The sequence below is a fragment of the Mustela erminea genome, chromosome 16 (genome assembly GCF_009829155.1).
Source record: "Mustela erminea isolate mMusErm1 chromosome 16, mMusErm1.Pri, whole genome shotgun sequence".
Taxonomy (NCBI): Eukaryota; Metazoa; Chordata; class Mammalia; order Carnivora; family Mustelidae; genus Mustela; species Mustela erminea.
Genome location: NC_045629.1, coordinates 51,138,837 through 51,146,970, shown reverse-complemented (window position 1 = coordinate 51,146,970; position 8,134 = coordinate 51,138,837). Strand labels below are relative to the sequence as shown.

The 8,134-nt window shown below is 46.7% G+C and overlaps 1 long non-coding RNA gene across 2 annotated transcripts; it reads left to right on the top strand.

Annotated features, from left to right (window-relative positions):
* The first annotated feature begins 2,271 nt into the window (after window positions 1–2,271).
* Window positions 2,272–5,473, top strand: LOC116575404. Of its 2 annotated transcripts, none has more exons than XR_004279758.1 (3): window positions 2,272–2,722; window positions 3,536–3,632; window positions 4,928–5,473. It is a non-coding gene; the product is annotated as an uncharacterized LOC116575404 (long non-coding RNA). The 2 variants fall into 2 exon arrangements; XR_004279757.1 differs by having other exon boundaries at window positions 4,337–5,473.
* Window positions 5,474–8,134: the final 2,661 nt, after the last annotated feature.

Sequence of the window (8,134 nt, the reverse complement as noted above, 5' to 3'; positions counted from 1 at the left end):
AGAGAAAGAATCTCAAACAGATTCTGCGTGGAGCACGGAGCCTGCTGTGGGGCTCCACCGCGACCCTCAGACCATGACCTGAGCTGAAATCAAGAGAGTTGGACGCTTAACTGACGGCACCAACTGGGTCCCCTCTTTCATGAAATTTAGAGGCCTTTCAGTAAAGACAGGAAAAATGTAGAGTCTGCTCTATACCTCCTTGCTTTCTGGATACAAATGTGACAGGATTTTCACATTGTATAATTTATTTCTATCTTATGGTTTAAAAAAAAGAATCTGTTTCAGGAGTTGTTACATTATATGTCCAGAAAGCGATCTTCATCATCTGTCCACAAAGTCTTGATAATGTTTAGCTTCTCGTTCTCGTCCTAAATCCAGCAAAATCACGGTTTTGTGCTCCTCTCAAGGGGACTCTGCACAGCCTCACCCTGTGCTCTCAGTAGCCCAGGAACAGGCTTTGACTCCTTCCTGAAGGCCCTGAGCACTGCTTTCAGAGGCTGGACTTCCTAGAGGCACTCTGTGCTCGGGTCCCAAAGGGACTGCTCTTTCCTGAGTTGTCACCTGGCATGTCTTACCTTTCCCAGGAGAACAGTTCCTCTAGGTCTTATGGTCTCCAGGCCAAGCATCCCCGGTTGCTTTGATGTCTAGTTCTTCTGGGCAAGGGGCAAATTGTCACAGCTCCCAATAAGTAGATCTGGTCCCTACAACAGGAGCCTACGCAGAGTCTAGGCCACTCATGGGCCTTCAGGTGAAATCAGGGAGTCCTGGGCTTAAAAGCTGGCTGAGAACTTCTAACTGTACAACCTTACCCAAGCTGCACGACAGATCTTAAACTAAGTTTCCTCATCTCTAAAATGAAGGTACTAATAATATCCCCCAAGATCTCTGACAATGAGATAATGTCTACGCATTGCGTAGTGCTTAGTAGGCATTTGGAAGTAAAATTTCTTTGCTCTCTTTGCTAAGCTGCCATGGCTGGGTGTATATATCTAAATGTTGGGATTTTACAAAGACTAAAATAGAATCTTTAAAGGAGTTTCATTAGAGTCAGCAATAATAAAGTCTCTATACTCATGTGTATTTATCTTCTGATTTCCTATTATGTGTTTATTGCATTATATTTTGGTGGCCTGATTAGGCTATGAGATCATGAGGAGGTGGATCTCTGTTTAAAATTCTTTCTATACCCATAGGGCTTAAAAGCACCGAGAAAATGCTTGATAAATGACAAATGAATTCATGGCTTCCTAAGTAAGCACTTAGGTCATGGACTTTGCTAATGCCTACGTCCCATGAGTGCTTTCAGGCTAATAAACATTTGCTGAGCATATAGAATGCTCAGCACTGGATCTTCCACGAGCTAAATCCCTTACCATAAAGTGAAGTATTCTTATTCCTTTATAGACAAGCATAAGAACATCTATGATATGGATAGATTGGTGCCAGAAGCTCTAGAGAGAACCCTGAGGCATTACGGGTTTTGAAAAAAGAGATTACTTTTGGTTAAGGGGATTAAGGAATTTTCATTGAAGAGTGAGTTATCACTGGCCCTGAACCCCGGAAGATGAGAAGGGTTCCCACCGCCGTGGGGAGAGGATGCTTTGGAGGACACTTGTGCCAAAGGCAGAGAGAGTGACGGGCTTTTAGAAGGCTGCAAAGAGTCTGATTAGAAGCACAAAATACGCAGGTTGGTTAAAGCTGCAAAGATAGGAGGGCTTTGAAAGATTGAGAAATTGGTTCTTAAGTCAGGCAATGAGAGCTACTGAAAATTTAGAGCAGGAAAGTTTCCGATTTATGGTAGCCCCCCTTGTCCCTGGAGGATATGTCCCAAAACTCCCAACAGATGCCTGACACCACGGAAAGTAGTGAACCCCGTATACACTATGGTTTTTCCTATACTGTATATACCTATGAAAAAGTCTAATCTACAAACTAGGCACAGTAAGAGATTAACAACAACAGTAATCAAACAGAAACAATTATAACAACATACTGTAATTAAAGTGATCTGAATGTGGTCTTCCTCTCTCAAAATCTTACTACTGCATTCACCCTTCTTCCTACGATGATGTGAGATGATCAAAGGCCTACGGGATGAGACAAAGTGACATGAATGACACATGACTCAGGCACGGGGACAGAGCATTGGGCTGCTACTGGCCTTCCAAGGACCGGTCAAAGGATTATCAGCTTGATTATCGGCTTCGGGAAGTGGTGGAAAGTGAAACTGCAGATAAGGGAGGAGTTCTGTAATCCACGTTTAGTGAGTGTCCTTGTTCTACAGATTAGGCAAATGAGGCTCAGACAGATTAAAATACTTGGCCGGATTTGAACGTGTCTGGGATGGAAATTGACTTGATATTCCCACCACACCGCAGCCATTCCCTGGGAAGATTTCATCGTGCAGCAGCTTAGGCTGGGCTGGAGCCAGGGAGGCAGAAGGGCGATGAGCAGAAACGACTGATGTCTCCTTTACAGACGACCAGCAAATCGCCGCCACACATAATGTGACCCTCAAGCATAACTTTCTGCAAAGGCTTTTCTTATCCGAATGCAGACACTGGCTAAAGGTGGCAGATGGAGCCAGAGCTTGAAGTGAAGCTTGAACATTCAGGAAGCCAGTCTTCGTGAGTCTAGATCTTGAAGGCCACGAACAATTCCAGAAAGGTAGTAAGGTCAGCAGTGCAGAGTCTGGATTTCAGGCAGACAGGAGGGCAGAGAGGTAAGGAGAAGTCTGCAGAAACCCGGGAGGGGTGGTGGCCTGGGGGCGAGGGTGGAGGTCGGGAGGTGTGCTGGAAGACAGGTGTCTGGATTCCAAGACAGAGGGGAGGGGAGAGTCAAAGGTGACTCCAGAGTCTGTTTCGAGCAGACTGGTGGAGAGAGAGCCCTGGACTGTGAGAGTAAAGTAGGCGGAGGAGGACACAATTACAGAGCTAAGAAGTGGCTTTAGGAAGGGAAGGATAAAGGCAAAGGGTGGGAGAGGAAAGGATGTGACCAAAATACAAACAGAAGAGTCAGGCAGGGTTGCGGGAGTTGGGGAAGAGCCCGGACTCTGGGGAAGGTCATTCTTTCCTGTGCTTCCCCTGCCAGCTTCCGTTTCAACGTTGAATGGGGGGTTAATCACTTGGTACCATTCAGAAGGATTCTCTTTCCTGCTCTGATCATTCCAGAAGGAGCAGGAAAACATGGTAATCACCACTCATTATTTCTTCTCAAAAAAAGCGAAAACTCCTCCAGAATGTACATAATATTTCATTGACATAGAATAAAAATCGAACAGAATGCAAACAATCTTCCTTCGAGGACAAGAGTCAACAGAGTCATTGACTATAATCAGTCCAGTCTCAACTGCTGTGGCCAAAGGAGAAAATGGCCAGAAGATCACTGGTCTGGGAAGAGTAGGAAGATCAAGCTGTCCTGGGTTGCCAGGACTGCCATGGTTTCAGCACTGAAGAGTATCCCTTCCCAGAGCCCTTCAGTGTCGCCCTAGCCAGAAATTAGACTTGGATCCTAATCCTGATTGTTTTGCTGACAGGCTGTAAAAACCTGGCACACAGCTTTTCGGAGCAGAGTTTTCTGATCCACAAAATGAGAGGAAGGGCTCTTCTTTGCACATCTCTCCCCTGGCCCATGTGAGTTCATTCAGTCCCATGAATTTAAACATTGTGTATTGCGGATGTGATATTGTGATATTATAATATGAAATACATATTTGGTCTTCATTCCCTTTCCTGGCTCAGAGATCCTAAAACCTTTGGAATTTCCTAAGTGATAGAAGCCATAAAGGTGTCTTTTGTTAAGTTAGTGAGGTGACTTTTGAAATGTCCTTAGTGATGTGGGAAACAAAAGCCGAAGAAAAATTATTAAATTTCCTTATTAATAGCCCACTGACAAGGAAACAGGCAGAGTGACCTTCCTCTGGTCCCTCAGCTGCCTCCAGGTTGACACTTTGCTAAAGGCAAAAGACAATCTTAGCCCAACCCTCTAGGCTCCTGGGAGTCTACTTTAAACATACAGAAATTCCTTTGGAAGCTCCCTTTTTTTCCTGTGCCAATCCTACCCCCCTAAGATACATGTTAGGAATCATCCTCTAAGTGAAGGACTCACTGATATCCATCCAAAGGGTCTCATGACTGAAGGTTTACTAAACCAGTGATATAGTGAGTAAAATGTTTCGCTGAGTTCTGTGAGCTACTCTAGCAAATGAATGGAACCCAGGGACTGGGTCATGGAAACCTCTGGTCTATAGCACAGGTGACAACCTTGACTTTTGATTGGTATCTGAAGTGGGGGTGGGGGGAGTAGTTCTGAATTAATTACTTTTTTTTTTTTTTAGACTGCAGACAGAGACCCATGTTTATTTGGGATCCAAGGTCCTAACCCCAGCTGCCCTCCAATAAATGGCAGCCAAGTTCCCATGCCAAGCCATGCTCTGGATGATGACCCCAGATCAGGGTTGGGGTCAAAAGGACAGGAGTCTGGGGTCTGGGCCCAAGGCCGCAGCAGGAGGAGCGCAACCAACAGACGGAAAGGCGAGGGCAGGTGCTTGGCCAGCTCCCCCAACATCCCAGCTCCCTGCCCCAGGCCAGGAGCAGATCAGCGCTGAGGCTCTTCAGGTCTCCCTAAATTAATTAATTAATCTGAATTCTTCAGGGAGATAATGTTAGAATTGAATTGAATTGTGGAACACCCACATGGTGTTGAAGACTTGCTTAGTGGTGTGAGAAAAATCCCCACATATTGGATCAAATGGCTCCAAAATTTGTACTTCTAGAACTGACCGTCTCCTCTCATCCTCAAGTTACAGACTTGAATGTCTAACCACTACTCCACATCTGCCCTGTGTAATAGCCCACAGACACCACAAGGGCCAACAGAACTTTGGATTTTCTTTCCCAAACCTGTTCTCCTTGTTTCTCTTCCTTAGTAAATGACACCACCAACCAACCAATTGCTTGAACCCGAAACCAGGAATCATCTTGGATTTCCTCACTTGTCCTGTCTCGATTCTAAGCCAAAAAGCAAGTTCTGTGGCTCAACCTATCAAACGTATCACAAATCTATCTACGTCTCCAAACAGTGGCCAGAGGACCTTGAAAAAGGAAACCCCAACTCTTTGCTACAGCTCTCGAGGCACTCCGGATCCCGCCCCTGCCTTGCTATCCTGTCCGACCCCCGCCCCTTGGCCCAGCCACACTGGCCTTTCCTGGTCCCCGGCTGCACTCAGAGCCCTTGCCCTTGCTCGGGACTCTGCTTGGACTCCTCTCTGCCCAGAAAGCAGCTTTGTGCAGCTGGCTCCTTCCAGTCACTCAGGTCTTGGCTCAACTGTCCCCTCTGCAGGGGCCAGCTCTGACCACCCACCCTGGGCCGGGCAGATGCCATGGCAAGGGCGGGGGGGTGGGGGTGGGGGAGCACACCTAGAGGGGAGAGTCAGAACTGGGCCTGAGCCATATGGACTCCTGGGGAAGGACAGCCTGGGACTCTCCAGAGTGGCTCCCGGGAGCCAGGACAGAGCGGGAACAACAGCCTCAGGGCCCCCAGCCCAGGAGGCGCAGTTGGAAGGGTCCAGTAAGGGATTTTATGAGAACACAGGCAACGTCCAGAAAATAAAACTAAATGAAACAAAACACCAAAGAAGTAAAAAGAAAGAGCTTTAAGTATTAGAAGACCTTGAGAGCTGGAAGCAAACCTATTTTTTTTAAGATTTATTTTTGTATCTATTTGAGAGAGAGACAAACTCCAAGCAGCCTTGGAGCCTGATGGGGGCTCAATCAGGGTCATGAGCCAAAACGAAGAGTCAGGTGCTTAACCAACTATACCATCCAGATGCCCCTGAAAGCAAACTTCAAACCATGAGACAACTCTCGACTTCCCTTCCCCTCATCCTTTGGCAAACTCTGGAACAGGAGAGGAGAGAATATGCGAACAAATAAGGGACAGGAGCTGACCTAGACTTCTGCCCCATGGCCAGTCAGCCACTTCGTCCAGGCCTTTCCTGCAGCCACCAGCCCAGCGCGGGAGAAAGCTTACCTTTGAGCGAAGACTGAGACTGACATCACCGTCGATAACTTCCCTGGGACTTGCCATTCTGATTTTTGAATTAAGATCACGTTTGGGGCTCCCAGTGACGACCTGGGTTTCTGATATCTAAGAGCGCCCAGAAAAGTCTCAAGGCTGCTGTAGGTGCTCAGGGAAAGCCTTCCCCTTTAGGATACATTTTTAAGAGCCAGAGACAAAAATAAGGCCATACTGGGATCCTAACCCATGAGCTGTTCTGCCTTACAGCAAGCAGCCCAGCGTGGAGCCAAGCAGGGTTCGGTCTGAGTTCCAGGCCTTTGGCCCAAGGCTGTAACAGTGGGATCAAAGCTGAAGCAATAAATACAGGGTTACCAGAGTCTTCTTCGTCCAGAGGCTTTTCTGCTAATTTCACAGATTAGCCTTGATTTTACTCAAGATTAGATGAATCGTCACTATTCTTTGTTCTGGAAGGATCTTTTCTTTCAAAGAATTTAATTTTCCATGACCGCGTAAGTGATCTGTTTGAATATACATATTTACTTGGGCCTTTCCTGGGTCAGACAGCCAGGAAGGAAGCTGAGAGGTCTTACACAGACGAGGAGAATCAGACGAGCCTACCCGGGTCTGCAGGGGACCATCGCCAGCTTTGTAACCCAGGCTGGAGCTAAGCATTCTCCCTTCCCAGAGAACAGCATCTCATCTTTGATGCCAGGTTCCCGACATTTTATTGGTGCAAAACAAATATGTGAAAATCCCCAATCCACTTCCAGACAGCTCCTCACCAGGGACTCCTTTACATCTGAAATCATGTCTCAAGATTGCTAGTTACAAGATTAACTCCCGCGAGCTTGCAAAGGCAGCTCAGGTGCCTTTAAAGGGAAACACCAAGGCCCTACAGCCTAGGAAGCGAGTTTTCTTCTGCATTCCTCGGAGTCAGTGCTTCTGCCCAGAGCCAAGCACACGTTGCAAAGGAAGATTTCTTGAAGGAGGCTGTTCTCCTCATCCCATGGTGCCCAAGGTACATTTTGTATGGAATAATGACCAAAGAATTCACTGAAAATTTAAGTAAAGAGACATTTATGTGGGGAATTAGAACTGCATTCTGCGAAGCACAGCTTCATGTAAAAACCTGACTCCTGGTCAGAGGAAGACAAAGAGTGGGCAGTCAGAAAGACGGAGGTCATGCGTGCGGTTCTCATTTAGATCCTCTGTGCAAAACAGGGGGATTGAAATTATGGTGCGGAATTGGTTGGGTTAACATGCAAATGAGGGAATGAAACTTGTCAGATCACGTGGGCTCTTTTCAAAGTGAGGAATGCGAATGAGTCAGGTGTCATGGGGAGGAGGGAGTTAGGTCCTTGCTGAGGGCTCGCAGCTGGCGAAAGGTTCATCGATTCTCTGGTGAGGACGTACATAAATTCTTCCTCCCTTATGGCCTCCCCACCTGATTGCAAAGAGAATTTTCTCGGCTTGCTAGCCCCATTTTGAAACCTCCTTTATAAGAAGTGCTTCTCTTGAAGAAAGGTACATTTGTGGTGAGTTCGAGGATACAATGTGTTCAGGTAAGGACCCAGCTCTGATACATTTATCCTTGAGCTGAGTTTCATATGCCAGGCCTTGCCCGGGAATTTCAGGGATGTAGCACAGTTCAACAATAATTAATAATTTTGTGTTTATCTTCATATGCTGGGCATCGTGCTAAGTGCTTTACAGACATATCCTTACTAAGTCCCCCTGCTACTGTGGGATACCAATTAGCCTGATTTTATAAATGCGCAAACCAGAGCATCAAGAAGTTAAATGACTTGCCCCAGGACACAAAGCTCTAGTAAGTGGTGAACCTGGGATTCAGATCCAGGAATTCGGATTTAAGATCCTGTCACAGAGTTTTGGAGACACTAATTCTGTCTGTGATCAGCTAAGTTCTCAGTCCTGGCTGCGCAGGAGAACCCTAGGGAATTCTGAAACCTCGTCCTGTGCAGATTTGCACCCCAAATTAAACCAGAGCATGGGACCCAGGCATAAATTGTTTTGAAAGCTCCCCAGGTTGACTCCACTGTGCAGCCACATTGCCAACCATCCGTGCCAAGTGATCCTAATTCTTCCCACCAGCTAC